We start from the raw sequence: 19,287 nt of genomic DNA on the forward strand, positions 1-19,287 counted from the left end.
TTAGGCTGTGATCCCATCTTCATATTAAACCATATTAACCATACCAGTTTGCTGCTCCTGCACTAGCTTCCATACGCAGGGCAGGATTCCTCATTGAAACCCTCACCTACCCTCCTCTCATTTTTTGTAGCTATTGGATAACCCTTGTAAAAACTGTTCCATTGAAAATAAAGCAATAGCTCCATCTCTGTTCATTTAAAAACATAAACGAGCAATGCTCTTCACTGAGTTTTAATGTTGTTCTGTTAATGCTGATGGACTCTGAGTGAAGCTGATTGTTTGGGGATGTGCTTGCTATTGCAATCCTATTGTCTCTCTAAAAGGCTGCTAAAGGGACATTAGCCAGGTGATGTTATGATGTTACAGTTATGCGAAAAGAGGCGAATATAAGGTGTCTCTCTCTCTCTCCCAGCCTTTTTCATGTAATCTGCTGCTGATATTCATGCAAGGAGGGGCACAATCTCCACAACATCCTGCTTCCTGTCACTTTCTTGGTCAATTACCTCTTTAAGTTGTGCTGCAGCATTCTCCCTTCCTGGCCACTGTCCTGGTCCACTTTCCACATTACCTCTTACCCTGCTGCTTACACATTTTTGTATGTGTGAATTAGCACCATTTTACTTGTTATGCCCATCCATCTTTGTCACCTTGCTGTTTTTGTCCACAGCCAGAAGCTAAAAGCCTCGCTATTTCATGTTCTCCCACCAGAGCTTTTTCATGGTCCCCAGAAACTGATTATGATCTTGCACAGTGTGGCCTTCTCTTGCCTTCACCCTTACTTCAACATTTTGGGACGAGCATAGGTGAATGGATGCAATTACTCATGATCAGTGTTTATTAAGGAAATAAATAGGCTCTGCCTTGAATATTGCTCTACAAATAGGAGGTTAATATGTATGGCAAATGTGTGAAGACAATTTCCAGGACAGTGGTGAACAAAATTAAATGTGATAAGAGAATTCGAGCTTAGCATGGTGTCTTAGTTTTTTTACTATGTATTTATACTAATGTAATGTTTATTAAAGTTTCTAGGTGCTTTAATATCTATATTGATATCAGTATCAATATCAGTATCTATAATGTGAATAGTCAGGTGAAACGCAACCAGCTAAAGCAGACTGACTTATTTTTCACTTGCTCAATTCTTAAATTGCTCTTCATCAGTTAAGATCCATTTTTTATTTCTTTTTCTGTGTGTAATTTGGGTGCCTTCCCTTTTCCTTCTTTTTTCTCTTCCTTGCCCAAATAGAAATATTTATACTTTGACATTTGGCTTCATTGTTGTTAAAAGGCAATACAATGTGCTAGGAGGCTACAAATATACTTCTTTGTGTCCTTATGATAGTGTGCGGTTCTGTTTAACCTCCTCAGATTTCCATGTCCCAGTGAAGGTGAAAGACATATATTTGCAAGTTATAAATGTTGCATCTGTATATATTTTTCAGCCACTTCTCCAGCCTGCTCTTTATGGGAGCTATCCTGAGTGCTGTAGTATGTATGTTTGTACTGTGTTATGTGGTGTGTGTGTGTATGTGTATGTGTATGTGAGGACAGGAAAGTGATTGTACGGAAAGCCTTTCGTAATTATTATTGCCCTCTCCCCACCCCCAAATCTGGCCCTGTTCATGTTAGTTACTTCCCTTTATTGTGTGCATGACCTTCTTAGCAACATATTTTTTTTCTGCTCATCCCTTTATTTCCTCCAGCTGCCCTTCTGGTAGGGGGGAAAGTATAGCTCTTCCATGATCTCTCACAATAATTTTTTTGAGGCTGGGCAGGTCAGTGACCGTGGTTCCATTCTGGTCAACTATTTCTGTAGCGTAGACTGGAAAGATTCATCTGTCCATTTTAAACTAATTTAAAACAGGGAGATAAAAATAAATGCAGTTGTTTATTATTGTTGTGGTATAATCTCAGCACTACTACGGCTATATAACATGCAAAAGTGGATATAAAATACTAATGCAAATGTTGGATCATTTTATTTCTCTCTTACACTGTTAAAGCAGCTGTGAAAGATATATCTTGGTGACCCGCTTCTGCCAAAGGTTCGGGAAAGGAATGCTTCTACTTTTTTCAAAGTAAATAAGGTGTTTTTTTTAAAAAGAGAGAGAGAGAGAGAGAGAGAGAGAGAGAGAGAGAGAGAGAGAGAGAGAAGGAATCCAGTGCATAAAATGCTATAGGTTTGTGACAGGCCCAGGTTAATAATGCTTGGGCATTGTTTGGCCATGCCCTAATCCTGATTAATCTCCTGCATTGAAAGGAAAAATCGTTCTGGTGCCAGTGTGGTGTAGTGGTTAAGAGCGGTAGTCTCGTAATCTGGAGAACCGGGTTCGAGTCTCCGCTCCTCCACATGCAGCTGCTGGGTGACCTTGGGCCAGTCACACTTCTGCGAAGTCTCTCAGCCCCACTCACCTCACAGAGTGCTTGTTGTGGGGGAGGAAGGGAAAGGAGATTGTTAGCCGCTTTGAGACTCCTTAAAGGGAGTGAAAGGCGGGATATCAAATCCAAACTCTTCTTCTTCTTCTTCTTCTTCTTTTCCAACCATGGTGGTGCAGTGATGGGACAAAGTGCACCAGGAGGCATTTCCCTTTTTATGTGAATCTTAAAAATGAAAAGGAGCTCTGTCAGGATCTGTATGTGGCAACCACATCTCTGCATCTGGAGTTCCCAGTTGTTGGTCCGTGATCAGCCAGTTCATATCTGTGAGGTGTAGGGGTGCAGGGTGGGGGAAAAAGGATTTTTGGGTCAATAAAGAGAAGAACAAAAAAACTTAAATATGATCCAACCAGCTATTTATTTTCTTCCACGCCGGTTATCTTAATACTTCTGCCTTTTACGGAATAAGCTCCTTTTAGAGGTGTTAGATAAGATAAAACTCCAGTTGGTGCGTGTTCTTCAATTGGATAGGATACCTAGTGTGTCCTGGGGGACACTTTAGCACATATATATTGTTAAGTTGTGTTTTGCACTCTTTTTATTAAAAAAAACCCCCAGATTGTTTGCTCTGAGTGCAGAAGAAAGCAGCTTGTAAAAGCCTAGAAGTAAAAATATAAATAAAATTAAATAAATAATGCAGTTTTTGGTAGGAATAAATTTTGCCACACAACACCCTTTGCTATAGAAAAGAAGCCCCCTGATGGTTTCACCGACAAATGCCTTGCCTCAAAGTTGAGAGCTATTTATAATACTTTTTTGTAATGTAGCAAAAACATGCAATTATTAATCTCTCAAACCACCTCCATTTAATGTGCATATTAAGTGGGCTTAGTAAAAGTAGGGACATTCCATTTTTCAGTGTAATACAATATTGCTTCCTATCTGAACTCTGGGGTAACTATTCTAAAAAAGAGAGCACTCCATACCATATGACAAACGCTTATGATGTATATAGTGCTTTTAAAGTGTTTAAAGCACCTCCTGTATATTATCCTTCTATAACCCATAAAATAGCCCTGCAAGGGAGGTGGCACTTAGTGTGGGGGGGAGGGTCTGAGGCCAAGAGAAAGGCCTTCTAGTATCAGACCATGGCAGAGGCAGGATTTAAACTGGGGACATTTTGAATTTTGTTTGTAGGCCAAAATATACTTATTTAAGAAGGAAGCCCCATTGTACATCCTGGGACTTCACACATGCACAGGATTGTACTGTTAGCCACTATGCAACATCAATTCTCATTCATGTACACATTTCAGTCATATTGGTCTTTCCATATTGGAAAAAGAAGAAGTGATCAGTGAATATTCTGCAAACACATGCTTCATTGCAATGGAAGTTGTTGGATTCAGTAGGGCTTTGAGTATGACAAAGGCAAATAAAGATGCAGTGATGATCATTTCATGATGTCTGGCTCAGTGCTGTTGTTAGATGCCAACCCAGGGTTGGTGTTCAGAGGTATACTGCCTCTAAGCCTGAAGATTTCTCTATGGTAGTCTATCTTAAAGTTTTTATGTGATTATATGCCTACCGCATTTTTAAACTTAAAATCCATTGTTGTATATTGTTGTTGTTTCAGAAGCTGGTCTATGACCGTAATAATAAATATCTATCTATTAACTACTATTCCTAATTGTCATTAAAACCCATTCATTTGCCTAATTTTAAAAGTAAATCTAAGTGCCCACATATCTCGCAGTGACAGTATGGCAATTCACCACTGGCTGTCAAAAAGGATGCTTCTGTCACATCCACATTCTATCCCAGAAACACACCAGTGGGCCTTTGCAAAGAGGCATATCTGTAGCATCAAGGCCTAGTAACTTGCATGCATGGCAGTAATGGTGCTTTGAGGATAAAAAAGATACTACAGGTTAATAATTGCAAAAATAAATAAATTGTGTTATGGCGTTTCCTGCTTTGCCTGTTTCTGGAAGATCTCTTCCTATGCTAGAATCTTTCTAGAGACAGAGAGGTGAGTGCCTTATTTTTCTTCCTCTCATGCACGCAAGATTCCCATAGCAACTTCTCCATCCTAGCTCCCTTTGACTTGGAGGAGGAAGTTGCAAACTGGCCCCTGACCCCATACTAACATGTTGAGTTTCCTACCTGATCCCTGTTCTTATCTGACATTGTCTCCCAGTAGGAGGAAGCAGAAGCATCCTATTCACAGAGCCTGGTAAACAGGATATTTCCTTCCCCTTTTGCCAGACATTCCTATTATTTGTGTTCACTCCTACAGGGAGAAAGAGAAAGAGATATGAAGGGGGGAGGAATTAAGGCAATTTACTCCACTGAGTTTATTTGTGGATTACTGGCTCACTGAAGGATCTACTTTTAAAACAAGAAGACAGATATTTATAATTTGGTAGAAACAGATATTGGCTTCATCTGTATACAGTCTATATAACAACCGGTGCAGGTTATTATTATTATTACCAGAGCTTTTTTTTTCAGCTGGAGCTCACCAGAGCTGAGCTCTGGAACCTCTTAGATGGGTGCCATTGCCATTCTAAGAGAACAAGGGAGAAGATCATGGTGAGCTCCGGCACCTCTTTTTCTGGAAAAATAGCAATACAGTGGTGCCCCGCAAGACGAACGCCTCACAAGATGGAAAACCCGCTAGACGAAAGGGTTTTCCGTTTTGGAGGCGCTTCGCAAAACGAATTTCCCTATGGGGTTGCTTCGCAAGACGAAAAAATCTTGCGAGTCCCCGCGGTTTTTTCCGCTTCCCCCCCTTTTCCTAAGCCGCTAAGCCGCTTAACAGCTGATCGCTAGAAGCCGCTAGACCGCTGTAGCGCTAATCCGCTAAGCTGTCAATGGGCTTGCTTCGCAAGACGAAAAAACCGCTAGACGAAGAGAATTGCGGAACGGATTCTTTTCGTCTTGCGAGGCACCACTGTAATGATGATGATTAAAATTTCTATACTACCCTTCGTCCAGGGATCACAGGGCATTTTACAATATAAAAACACAAAAATACATAACATAGTAACAAACAAAAACAATACCCCTCTCCCCAGCTTGAAATGTCATAAAAGGTAAAGGTAAAGGGACCCCTGACCATTAGGTCCAGTCGTGGCCGACTCTGGGGTTGCGGCGCTCATCTCACTTTATTGGCCGAGGGAGCCGGCGTACAGCTTCCAGGTCATGTGGCCAGCATGACTAAGCCGCTTCTGGCGAACCAGAGCAGTGCAAAGAAACGCCGTTTATCTTCTTGCTGGAGTGGTACCTATTTATTTACTTGCATTTTGACGTGCTTTCGAACTGCTAGGTTGGCAGGAGCAGGGACCGAGCAATGGGAGCTCACCCCGTTGTGGGGATTCGAACCTCGACCTTCTCATCGGCAAGTCTTAGGCTCTGTGGTTTAACCCACAGTGCCACCCACGTCCCATTTGAAAGGTCATAGATTGTTTAATTAGCCAAAGGCCTTGGAAAAGAGGTTACTGCCAAAATCAACCCTGTCCTGTCCTTCTGAATCTCATTGAGAAATCTGTACTGTATAATGCCTTTTGTATCAGCCTGTTAAAGAGCCAAGACTTTGGATCTTAGCTAGATCTAACTAATTGATGTTCTATGTGACCTATGGAGCATCTTTGAAAAGCACTCCCTGTACTGGGTACTTAAGACATCTGACTATGGAATTTTAATAAATTTGGGCATTTTAGTGCTTCTGAAGGAGAAAATATAGGTTTTGTGGGAAGGGAAGGTGTTGCTTTTCTTAACCTTTACAGGTTAGCAACATTTCAGAGGCACTTTAAAATGTTGTTCTTTTCACCTCTTATTCTCTAACGGAGAACAAACGAAGTGACCTGTAGGAGACACTTAGCGCCGGAGACTGAAAATCCAAACTGCTTTAATGGAAGTCCCAGGGACATTTTTGTCTACCACAATTTCTCCACAACCCTTCACCTTTAAAGTCCGGGATGTCAGCAGAGCTTTTGCTATTGTGTTAACTAATTTATGCAGGATTTCAATGACAGTGTTAATGGGGCTTTAGTTAGGCAGTTCCTTGTTTCTGTGGGAACAGAAGGTGTTTACAGATATTGTTTCACTTTCCATCTGGAGATATTAGTGAGAGACGGGGTGTGGAGAAAGTGGACAGCAAGGCTCCCCCCCCCCTCATAATATTAGCAAGGGGTGTATGTGGAGGTGTCATCCAATGAAGCTGAATGGTGGGAGATTTAGGAATGACAAAAGGAAGTACTTTCCACCACTATAGAAGATGTGTTTGATGGCCACCAATTGAGATGGCTTTAAAATGGGGTTAGATTTGGAAGAAGAGAAGACTGGCCAGCTAGCAAGATTGGAATCATAAAATTTTTTTGAGGAAGTGATGTGAAAGTTACATACCCACTTTTTCCAGTTCTTCCAAATTACACATATTTTAATAAGATCGTGAAAAGTTGTGTATCAGAAAGGGGAATAGAAAATATTTTGAAAACATGTTAAAGAAACACAAGAAAAAACCATACTCTAAATAAAAGAAGATATCCAGAAAAATTCAAGTATAGAGAACAGAAGTCTGTTTAAGAGGACAGTACAATGGCATTGGGCTCCCTGGAAAAGTAATAGTGAGGGACAAGCATTTATGATTCTGTAGAGAGAGAAAAGGTGATTGCACATGTAGTGGTGAGTATTTTTTGGTGTACATGAAATTTCCAAACTGGAGTAACAATGGGTCTACTGAAATTTGTGAAGTATAGTATGCCTAAAGAGTACTACACACAAGTGTTATATCTTCTTACCTTACCATATGCTGGAAGGACAGTATAAAACCAACTAAAACAGAGTTGATTACATCTTGGATTAATAAGACTGAGAATGATGAGGAAAAACAGGAAGAAAATAAAAAAGTGCAAAGCAGTTGGGATCCTGTAGTGGAAGATATCTAAGTTAGGAATTTCAGGAACTAGGATTTTTATTTTTATTTTTTATTTTTTGGTGTTACTGTTTTTATTCAAGACAAAACAACACAATACAAACAGGTCAACAGGTACAGATCAGTTTTAGTATTACAGATATAATCACAAGATAGCACCATCATTTTAAGTCAGGTAACCCACCTTAAAAGAATTATAAGGACAGAAAATCGGGACTCCTTTGGATGAGAGTTAACAAATGAAATAAATATAAACCAATAATCACCAAAGGTGTCCTTGTATGTTTCTCCAGACATCACCTTTCAGCATTAAATGAATTTATCAGTCAAGGCTAAATACCATACTTTATTTTTATTATTATTTATTAATAATGCATATTACATTCATCAGTGTTCTTCCCATGTAATGCTGTCTCCGTACATGCCACTGCTTAAGGATGATTTTACAAGTTCTTAAGGACACTAAAGCTCATCCCTACTCCATGTCACCATTATTATGAAGGAGGTTAGTTATCATACTAAACACTTCTGTCCAAAAGGGCTTTGGACCTTTGGACACTCTCACCATTGGTGAATCAGTGTTCTTTTATAAAGTTTGGATTTGATATCCTGCTTTATCACTACCCTAAGGAGTCTCAAAGCGGCTAACAATCTCCTTTTCCCTTCCTCCCCCACAACAAACACTCTGTGAGGTGAGTGGGGCTGAGAGACTTCACAGAAGTGTGACTAGGTCACCCAGCAGCTGCATGTGGAGGAGCAGGGAAGCGAACCCGGTTCACCAGATTATGAGTCCACTGCTCTTAACCACTACACCACACTGGCTCTTTTATTTTATTTTAGCAATTCTGCAACATAAAGGTGAAAAAACATTGTTAAGATAGTGTAGTCATAAGCCTCATTATAGACCTTGATTTTAGCAGAAATTGTCTTAATAGGAGGTGTGTGCCATAAGGTCACCCATTCACCCTCAGTAATGACACCACCTACATTAGTTTCCCATAAGTTTAAGTCCCCCTTCAGCTTTAAACTGGAAGTCTATTAGCGTCGTGCAGAAATCTGTTGCAACCCCCTTAACACATTTGGAGCTAGTCACACAGAGTTTCTTAAATCCTGGTCAGAGATCATGGTAATCCATATCAGTGATGCCACTGCGAAGGAAAAAAAAAGTGTTGACAACTTCAGTTTTAGCTTTTCTAATTGGATCTCAAGTTGGTGCATCATCAGAGGATTGCCTTGTTTGGAATAAATCTTGGATGCTTTGTAGTCCTTCCTTTCCCAACCCTGGTATTACCTATAATTGAATGGATCAACAAATTTTGGGTAGTGAAGGGAGAAGGGAGCACTAGCCAATCATTTTGCCTATTTCAACCAAACTTTAAGTGTGACTCATAGAAAGGGATTGACAATATTTTTGATATTCTAGCATATGGAAGGGGGGAATGGCTGGGCATTAATCAAAGGCATTTCACAGCCTAATTCCAGTTTACCTATGTGTTTCCTAATAATGCAGATAAACGGCCAATTCTGGAATGCCTTGTAATATATCTGTAGATGGGGCATTCTAAATCTGTTATCTCTAGTTCTCCTATACATTACTCACTTGCGCCTCTGTGGGTTATGCCCCACTTTACTAAAAGTGTGAAGCTTTTTGAAATCACACAAATGGAGCTCAATGGGGAGGGTCTGAAACAAGAAGAAGAATCTAGGGAGTAGTGTCATCTTAAGGGCAGCAATCTTTCCCAGCCTGGAAAGAATGAGTTGTTTCAACTTGGCAATGTCTGCTTTTGCCCTCTGTAGTAGGGGATCAAAGTTCTTATTGTTCAACTAAATAATAGCATTGGGCATAAAGCTTCCAAGGTATTTAAGGCAGCCAAATTGCAATTTCAAACTAGACAATTGCTGCAGTCATTTTTGTGTATCTAGCAGAATGATGCACATAAGTTCCAATTTATCATTGATCTCCACCACCTCCCCAGATCTCTCTAGCTGGATCCGAAGGGCTGGGATTACATCCTTAAGAGAAGTAAGAAGCAACAAAATACCATCAGCAAATAGATTAATAGAGTGGGTGGTACTGTTAATCCTGGGACCAATAATAAGTGGGCCATCCCATATATTTGATGCCAGAGAGTCAATGACCAGTGCAAAGATAAGAGGGGATAAGGAACGCTCCTGTCTTGTTCCAAATGAGAGCATAAAAGGTCTTGAGTCTCTGTATTAACTCTTACCACTGCTTCTGTCAGAGAGTATAATTGGTGAATGATCTGTATAATTTGAGGACCAAAGTTTCTTCAGGATACGCATTAAAAATGGCCATTCAACCTAATCAAAGACCTTAAAGGCACCTGATGACAGCAGGATCAAGCACCCTCTGAATTGAATCGGCCAGTAGTTGGCCAGAAATAAAACCTGTTTGGTCCTCTTCAATATTCAATAAATAAACGGTTCATCCCATAAATGATTCATCCAAAATGTAAGTGAAGGGATCAATTTTGCATCTTGGTTTAGCAAGGTGATGGGATGGCTTCAGAATCCACACTGTGTGTATTTCCAAGACTCTGGGGTCACACCACCCTCTAAGATACTGTTGAACAGGTGCTGGGAAGTGAATAAGAATAGCAAATTTAAAGGTCTTATAAAACTCTCCCCGCAGACCACCAGCTTTAGGCGTCTTGCCATGCTTCAGTTTCTTAACTGCCTGATCAGTTTTGTTTGTTGAGACATGGTGGTTCAGAAAAAGTATGTATTCTGAGGTAAGAGGACCGAAATGAACATTATTCAAGTATTCATTTATCTTCCTTAACTCTGGTGAACCTGTGGTGTTTAATTCAGAGTAAAAATCATCAAAGGCTGCCAATATCTGCTCTGAATGGGAATGTGTTTGACCCCTCAAGGCTCTTATCTGGGTAACTCCATTGCTAGTCATTTTCAATTTTAAGGATCTTTGTAAGGGATAGAAACAATAAGATAATGGCAGTGTTATAGTAAAAATAAGGTGTTTGTAGTAGCTTAAATAAGTAGTATTGTGGCTCAGGACCACAATACCTCACGGACTGCCTCTTTCCATATGTACCCACCTGGACCCATCATCTTCTAATGCCCGTCTTTGTGTACCTCCTCCTCGAGAGGTCCGGAAGGTGGCAACATGAGTATGGGCCTTCTCTGCAGTGGCTCCCCATCTGTGAAATGCTCTCCCCAGGGAAGATCGCCTGGCGCCTTCATTATTCACCTTTAGGCGCCAGGCAAAAACGTTCCTTTTTAAAAAGGCCTTTGGCTGATTTGATTAACATCCTATGCCCTTTTAAAACGTGTTTTTGGGGGGTGGGGGTGGTTATTAGGTTGTTCTTTTTATTTTGGTTACATATTTTGTGGTTTTCTATTTTGATTTTGTTCTGTGAACCACCCTAAGATCTCCGGGTATAGGGCGGTATCTAAATTCAATAAATCATCACCATCACCATCATCATAGTAAAAGTAATCTTTTTATTGTGTTGTTTGAACTTCTTTATGGTTAGTCTAATCTGGTAAAATAGTAAAAGCAGATTAAATAAATTCATGGAGGATAAGACTATCTATGATTTTGATGTGTACCCACTACCTCAAGGATTAGTGGCACCATGCCTCTGAATCACAGGTTACTGCGGAACAGCAGCAGGAAAGGGCAGTTGCTTTGAATCCTGTTTGTGGGCTTCCCATAAGCATCTGGTTGGCCACGGTAGGAAACAGATTAGCGGAGTAGATAGGCCTTTGGTCTGATCCTGCGGGGAAGAGTCTGGTTCATGAGGAACAGAGATCGGGTAGTCTCATAGAGTCCTTTCTCACAGCTAGACATTGTGGGCAAGGTGGCCTTGGAGAGTGCCAGCATTGCTGCCCTTTGGCTTGACAAATAATTTAAAAAGTCTCAGTTGGTCATTATGTAACATTATGCGAGAGTCGCTGCCTGAATTCATTTATGTTCCTCTTCCCAATTTTCCAATTATATTGCATAATTTTGTTATATAATCATTTTCCAGCTGTATTCTGTAATTGTGAGCTGCCTTGAGTTCATTGATAGAAAGGTGGTTTATAAGTGTATCAAGTGATTATTTTTCTTTTTAAATGACCAGCAATGTTCATCTGTGGGGCCTGAAAAAGTTTTTTAGAGTGTCTCTTCTTCATAGCTCATTTTAAAAATAATTTTATTTATAGTTTTCATTTACCGTATATACATTTCAATAGTTTAACAAAAGTTCTAACATTTCAAACCTTGACTTCCTTCCTCCTCTTTCTGCAGTTCCTTAAATTTATTTTATCATTTCCTGCATATTGTAAATTAACTTATTTTTTATTCATCTATTTTGATTATGTATTCTTTTAAAACTGCAGGTTATTACAGTAATCCTGCCAATGTCTTTATCTGTTTACACTTTGTAGATATTCAATAAACCCTTTCCATTCTTTTATAAAAGGTTGTTATCTTGATTTCTTACTCTTCCAGTAAGTTTTGCCATTTCTGCATAGTCCATAAGTTTTTGTATCCATTCATCTCTCATTGGGACTTCTTCTTCTTTCCATTTTTGGGCAAGTAACATCCTTGCAGTTGTAGTTGCATAAATAAATAAATGAATTTCTATACTGTTTGAGTAGCTCTACACCTATAATTCCCAAGAGAAAAGCTTCTGGTCCCCCCCAAATATTATCTTAAATATATATTTTAATTAATTATATATCATTTCTCAGTAAACTTTAACCTTACCTCAAGACCACCACATATGATAAAAAGTATCTTCTTTTCCTTTGCATTTCCAATACTTATTCATTTTTTATTTTTACATTTTTGCCAATCTACTAGGTGTTAGGTACCAGCTATATAACATTTTCATGTAATTTTCTCTTAAACCATAGCATGCTATAAATTTTATATTCTTATTCCACAAGTGTTCCCATGCTTCCATGTCTATTGCCCAATGTATCATTGAATATTTTACTTGCTCATCTTTAGTCTGCCATTCCAATAATGTCTTATACATTTTAGGCAGCACTTTAGCATTACATTCCAACAGGTCTCTCTCCAATTGTAATATTAATTCACCAAAGCCTCATTTCCTAACTTTCTTAAATACTACATTCAAATGACGATATTGTATCCATCTTGTTAATATTGCTGATAAGTCCTTAAATTCTTTTAATTTAAACTCTCCTCCTTTCTCTCTTAATAAATTTCTATAAGTTGCCCAACCTTCCATCATATTCTTTTTCTTTACCACTATGGCTTCCAGTGGTGAAAGCCAAAGTGGTGTTTTTGTCTCCAATAATTTTTTATATTTATCCCATACTCTATACAATGTTTTCCTAATTATATGGTTTGTAAATCTGTTGTGTACTTTCACCTTTTCATACCATAAATAAGTATGCCAACCAAAAATATTATCATGACCTTCTAAGTCTAAAATATGTGGATTCTTCAATGTCAGCCATTCCTTCAACCAGCATAGACAAGATGCTTCATAATATAATCTCATATCTGGCAGGGTATCATGGCTCATATTTTAATACAGTGTAATAGGGCCATTAATATCATCAGTGCCATATCTGCCTATGCTACTGTGTCTGAATACAGAATCTGCAAAAGTAACTTTCCACTATATTTTGAGGCATATATGCTAATTATACAGTGAGATCAAGGCACAGAAATGTGTATTTTGTTTCAGTTAATAGGCAATGGTGTGGTTGAATGACAGTAGGCTAAGGTATTTTTAAAAGTGGGTAATTTGAAGTTCATTTTTCACGTTTCTTAATTGCTGTGCTCTGTGAAAGATTTGGGCCTTAAGAGCAATATTTAAGCTCAAAGACTTGAATTACTTGCATATAAAAAGGCATTACAACAACAGTTTTGTTTTGCAAGTTGACACAGAGTTGAGCTCTCTGAGTTCAATGGGCTTTGCTCCTTAGTGTGCATAGAATCACAGTCTTACCCATTGTTCAGTGCCCTGATTCTAAACATTGGTGTTACATTATTGCTTTGATCCAAGTTGCTTTGCTGTTCATGTAAGAGCCAATTTCTGTCAATCTCCCATTGCACCTGCAGTCCCCCTCCCCATTTCCAAGGGTCCCCCATCTTCCAGGAGCAGTTTTTCAGGGGGTGCAGGGGGCTGTAGAAGGGAGGGAAGCTCCATTCTGTGAATGAACTTCCTTCTGCCCATGGAAGGAAAATTAGGATCCAAGCCAATAGCGTTATCTGACAGCAATAGGAGTGCGACATTTGTGCAATTATACTTCTTTACACTAATTTTATAATCACGTCATTCTAACCCTAAATGGCTTTCATACCAGTAAAGTTATTGGGTCGCCCCTTTCTTAAGGATATATATGTACTGGGTTCCGGCACAGCAAATTTATGGGATCAAACTGTTAATGACTACCCTTTGCTCTATGCATCTCTGATCCTTTTGGCCACACAGAAATATGTGAAGAAGACTTGGGATGCAGGATGGAAAAATTAGTCAAAGTATCCATTTTAAGTATAATAAATTGCCGTAATTAATGATGTGTAAATTGATGCCAGGGCAGGATGCATATTTCCCCTTTATTTTCTCAGCGTTACAGTTATGGGACAATGCAGTGCAGCCCTATACATGAAATATGATTAAAGAGATCAGTATTTATTTTCCCCCGTGAAATCTTCCTTCTCGCAAGCTGCACATTGGTTTCCTTTCTCTCACCACCTAGGAATCTGGCATCTGTTTGAGGGATTCCATTTTCCTCTCTCTTTCTCTGATTCCTCGTCTTTTTTTTCTTCATGTGGGAAAAGTAAGAAAACTTTTTAAAAATAAGAAACAAAGATCTTGTAGCATTTTAGCTTTAAAATTTTGGTTTATTGCTTTCATTTGCCCACAAATACTTGGATATTTGGCTGCATTTGAAGGGGAACTGGGGTGGGGGTGGGGGGACAGAACGTTAAAGGCTTTTCAGGCAGAAACCTGCAGGTCTTGGTTCCAGAAGCTGAACTGTGCCCTAAAGCAAAAGGATATGAGGATTAAATTAAATGGGAATAATTAATTTTGTTGTTGCTGTTGCCGCCACTTAGGCAGGATTTGAATCTATCCAAGAAGCCTTGCCACAGGCAAATGAGCGAATCTCTCTTTAACATGAGGCACAGTAGCCTGGATTTTTTAGTTTAGTTTAGTTTTTGTTTTGGTAGGTGAGAGGTAGATTTAAAAGGGAAGGTTGGCAAGCAGGAGAATAAGCATTGAAAGCAGAGTAGCAAGCTACTTTGGGCTGTGAGCTCTGATCATTCTTCAGCTTTACTCTAAGGAGGGCAGGGAGGAATCTTGACTTTTTTTGAGACCCTTGTTGCTTGCATTCCTGGAAGAGAAAATTATTTTTGAAGTCTTAACGATGCAGGACTTATCTTCATTAATGGGGAGACACGTAGGAGGAACAAACCTGCCTCTGTTCAGGCAGGGTTAGCACCCACAAATCATTACCTAGGGGAGAAGTATCTGCTGCAAATATCTGTGTACCAGGGAGAAACCCAACCTGGATTCCCGTCCTCCCCTATCTAACTCATAGCCCTCCTGCAAAAGCTTTCAGATATGCTTTGATGAGTGAACACTCCTCTGCTTGCATACCATTTCCTAGGATACTAATGCTAACTAGTTAGGCAGCTTTGCTTCTTTCAACTTCTTCCGAATTCTTTCAGCTTTCTTTTGCTTTCCTCTATTGCTTTCTTAGTGTGTCTTAGACCCTGTCCAAATATTTTCACCTTAAGTTGTTGACTTTTTTTTACCCTTCATTCTCTGCAGGCTAGGGTTTATTCTCCATATCTCAATAGAACCCCATTTGCATTGAGAGGTCTTTCCCAGTACAGTATTTACACCGGATTCAAGAACTGAAATGGGTCATTTAGGAAACATGACTTGCTTCTTATTTTGTAGAAAGGGTTGTTTCTTTTTTCTTCTTTAAATGAAAATGCTATAATGCACCCAACAGATTTGTTTCCAGAGAAGAATAATTGTATTATGCAGTTGAAAAAATATTGGCGTTGGATGTGAAATTCCATTGTTGAAATCACCATTTGGCAATGAAGCTAAAAAGTGCCCCGGGAGATTAATGAACTAAGTCTTCTACTTTGAAGCCAAAATTGAGGTGGGGTGAGAGGGGTAGAATTCGGATTGGGACCATGATGATGGGGAAAGTTGACATTTAAGGCTTTCCCCCATGCCATTTCCACAGTTCTCCCATGCCATTGAAATCACACACATGCACACTGTAGTTTACAAAATGGTGGCCGTCTCCTGGGGCTACATACTCCTCCCTTGCTTCTTCCTTCACCGCTCACCAGCTTCAGCATGGAAATCCTGGCTTGCACTAAGCCAGAGATTTCCTATTACATCTGAACTAGACAAAGCTGATTTAATGTAGATTAACAAACTGAGATAATAATCCAAGGCACTCGCCCACAGTTTCTTAAACCATGGTCCATGGTGCCGGTGAACAACTGCACCCAGCCATTGTTTAGCTACATGCTATTTTGTTGTTGTTGCATATCAAACATCTGTTAAAGGCGCACAGAAGTAGGGCACATTATTCCACGCTCTGTCCCCTCTTTTGGCTACTTGGCAACTATGCTAACAGAGCCAAGACACTTTTCAAAGTCACTCATGGGGTGACATTTAATGCAGAAATGTGGTCCACTTTGGCAAGCTTTCACACAGTCTTCCAAACTCTGAATACCTGCCAAACGTTTACCACACTTCCTGGAGTAATAACTTTATATACCCTCTTTCTAAACTTAACGCAGGAGCCTTCCAACTTCTTTTACTCTTAAAGAATATTATATGAAGTAACATAGAACCAAGCAGTAGGAGGCTTATGTACACCTGAGTTGCTGAATTTCTGAGGCAGAACTCAGAATATTTCTTAGGAGACATTTATTTAGATAGGACAGGAGAAAACATCTGGCATATAAGAAAATAAACAAACAGAAATGCTGACCAACCTTAGATGTTAAAAGCTTCTGAATAGTCTACAGTTCTTAACCAACTCCAAGAAGTTAGCAATCAGTTTCCATTAGATACAGGTTTTTTTTCTTACCGAATAAGGCCTCATTTCTGTGTTGCTTCGTTGAAAATGCCAAGAAGATGGAAGTAGGCCTGTGATAGGGTTGTCACCTTTGGTTGGGCAAAATAAAGAACAGTGGAGTAAATTGGGGGGCTAAAAATTACTTTACCTGGTCAGAAATGACTTCAAAGCAATCCATTACATTGGCACATGTGATTTACAGTGGTTTATTCAGTTGAAAATAAACCCCTCTCTCACTCTCTGCCCCCCCCCCCCGGCCACACAAAAACACTCTTTTTCCATCCCCCCGCTCTCCACCGGATGGATGGACCAGGCCCATGCATGTCCTCCATCTCTGACTCACCTGCTTCTGCCTGCGCAAAAACTTTATTTCCCCCCACTCTCCACCAGGCTCATTCAAACCTGCTTTCTTGCTCTCCGTGTCCGACCCATCCCTGCCCCCTTTGCCTGCTCAAAAAGGATTTCTCCTGCAGTGGACCAGGCCTGTCCAACCCATAATATGTGGTTAGTATGCTGCATTTGGCATGATGACTAGTGCAAGTTGTGCAGGCCTCCTGCATTCCTGTTTTTGGTATAATTTCTCCTTGTGGATGGTTTGCACATCACATAAAACCATAGTTTAATGGTTTAATGCAGACAAGCAGCATTTATTCTTGGCTTACCACTTGTGTTTGGTTTAGAGGGAACAAACCACGAGACCAGGTTTGGGTAACGTGACAAGTCGAGGCTTGTGGTTTGTTGCTTCCAGTGCAACCAAGAGAGAAGAAGGGAAGGATCAAAGTGGAAACTTGAGAATAGCGGTACACTAGTACACTGCTCATTCATGCTAAGCCAAAGTGAATGTAACATGTGAAAACAACTAATGTGTAGTTACGTAGATGCTCCAAGTTCAGGAAACTTTATTTGTAGATTTTAAATTTTTTAATTTTATTCTGGCTCTTTATTCTTCCACTGTGCAAAACTCATCCAGTCCCAATTTCCCTTCCCTAAAGAGTGAACAGCAGTGTGGCCATGTTGGAATGCGCTCTTATTTGAATTGGCGTTCACGGGGCACAATAAGCTTTTGAGGGTGTGGGATTTTTGGATGTTTTTACAGATGTGTCCTAGGGAAGAGGCTGGCTATAGAGTACATTTAAAATTTATATCTGCAATGATGAGGGCTAGAAACAGCCCTTTGCATCTCCTGTTCTAGAGGAAAATTTATTACATCCTTGTTCATTCACTCTTGTCTTTAGACAGTGATTGATTTAAATACCTCTTGAGCATGAGGCTGTCTTCCTAGTACATTTTACTGTTGGATCATTGATGGACGACAGTAACAACATAGAATTTTCCACCCAGTACATTGTGATAATCCTTGCCAATGTAAATATTTTCTATAGCATCCATAGCTCCTGTGAAAATTACCTTACAACCCAATCTTGTTAAAGCAATTTATTATTGGGGTTTTTTTAATGGTTTATCTAAGTATCTGCTTTTCCTTTGTAGGTGTAGCATCTCTACAATAAACACGTGCTTCTTTGCACACAAAGGCAGTGATGCTGGCATTAGGGCATGGAAAATATGCTCCTTTTTAATAATACTGTTCCTGTGTCCTTGTGGACTCATCAGTAACAGACAAATGGCATATAATCAATAACTGAAATATGACATTTGCTGAACCCCCTTACTAAAATTAGGCAGGTTTTCTGCTAATATGAGATCCTTTATGATAGCCATTCCCATAATTTGATTTTTGTGACTCATCTTCCCCACCCATGCCTGTATTAGTTTATAAACTTTATTTTGCTTCCTTGCAAGATAATTGAACTTTTACTGGTCCATTTAACAATGAATACTCCTCCTCCTCCTCCTGTAGTACTGAATGTTGAATATTCAATAGTGTTGAATACCCTCAAAACTATGGCCCAGGGGTGGGGAACCTGTGGCATTCTAGATGTTACTGGATTACAGCTCCCACAGTCTTCAGCTATTGGCCATTTTGGATGTGGCTGATGGAAGCGGAAAGTTCAGCCATCTCTGGAGGACCACTGGTTCCCTACCCCTGCCTGTTTATTGGCCTTTGCCTAATCAAACAATCTCTGTTCTTTTAAACTGTGTGTGGAGGGGAGAGTTATTGTTTGTTATGATGGTATGTGTTTTTCTGTGTTTACATTGTAAACCTGTAATCCTTTTATTTTAGTGGGCATAAGCATGGCTGGATGTACATCTAGACGCCTGTCTATTCCCCATCCCCAGTGCAGTGATGCCTTGCCACTAGAGGAAGCTTTTACTTTTTATTCAGCCTTTCGTTTATTCGAGTTTTGTGCATCCCTGCTCCAGCTGTAGTCAGCTGTCTCCTGTGTGTGTGTTTTAAAAAAGTAACCAATAGAGTATGGCTATCTCCCTGCAGCAAGGCTTCCTGTCCTTGCATCCTTATCCCATTTCTGAGTGAGCCACGAAGGGCTTATAAACAGTTGATCTGAAAGGATAAATGTATGATAATTTTAAAAACAATCTCAGAAGAGAAGTATTGAAGAAGAAAGAGGAAATACATATTTGTGAAACTTGGGGTCCTTGTGGTCCCCACCCCCTTAGTAGTAGGTCTGTTGCTGAAAACAACACAAACCTAATGAATAATGGAGAGCCCAAATGATTAAAAAATAGTTGTTCTGTGGCACAGATTCTCATATGGGCAGAACTCCCAATGGCTGAATATCCCTCTGATGAATTTCTGTAGACTCCTTTCTCCTTGTCCCAGCTATTTTGCTACACGTGGAATTGTCCTTGACTCTCCATACTTCCAAGTGTCTGCGTGTGCATACTTATAACCTACTAATAGTGAGCATATTTTAACCATGTAGATAGCATAGAGATAATTCCTTTTAAGCATGCTATCTGTGTGTGTGTGTGTGCGCGCGCGTGTG

At 39.8% G+C, this 19,287-nt stretch overlaps 1 protein-coding gene across 6 annotated transcripts in view; it reads left to right on the forward strand.

Moving 5' to 3' along the window:
- The window catches only part of NFIX (nuclear factor I X), a 257,613-nt gene that overhangs the window by 88,791 nt on the left and 149,535 nt on the right, over positions 1 to 19,287 (forward strand). The gene's annotated exons all lie outside the window — the stretch shown is intronic.

This window comes from Podarcis melisellensis (assembly GCF_964234715.1).
Source record: "Podarcis melisellensis genome assembly, chromosome: 17".
Classification (NCBI taxonomy): Eukaryota; Metazoa; Chordata; class Lepidosauria; order Squamata; family Lacertidae; genus Podarcis; species Podarcis melisellensis.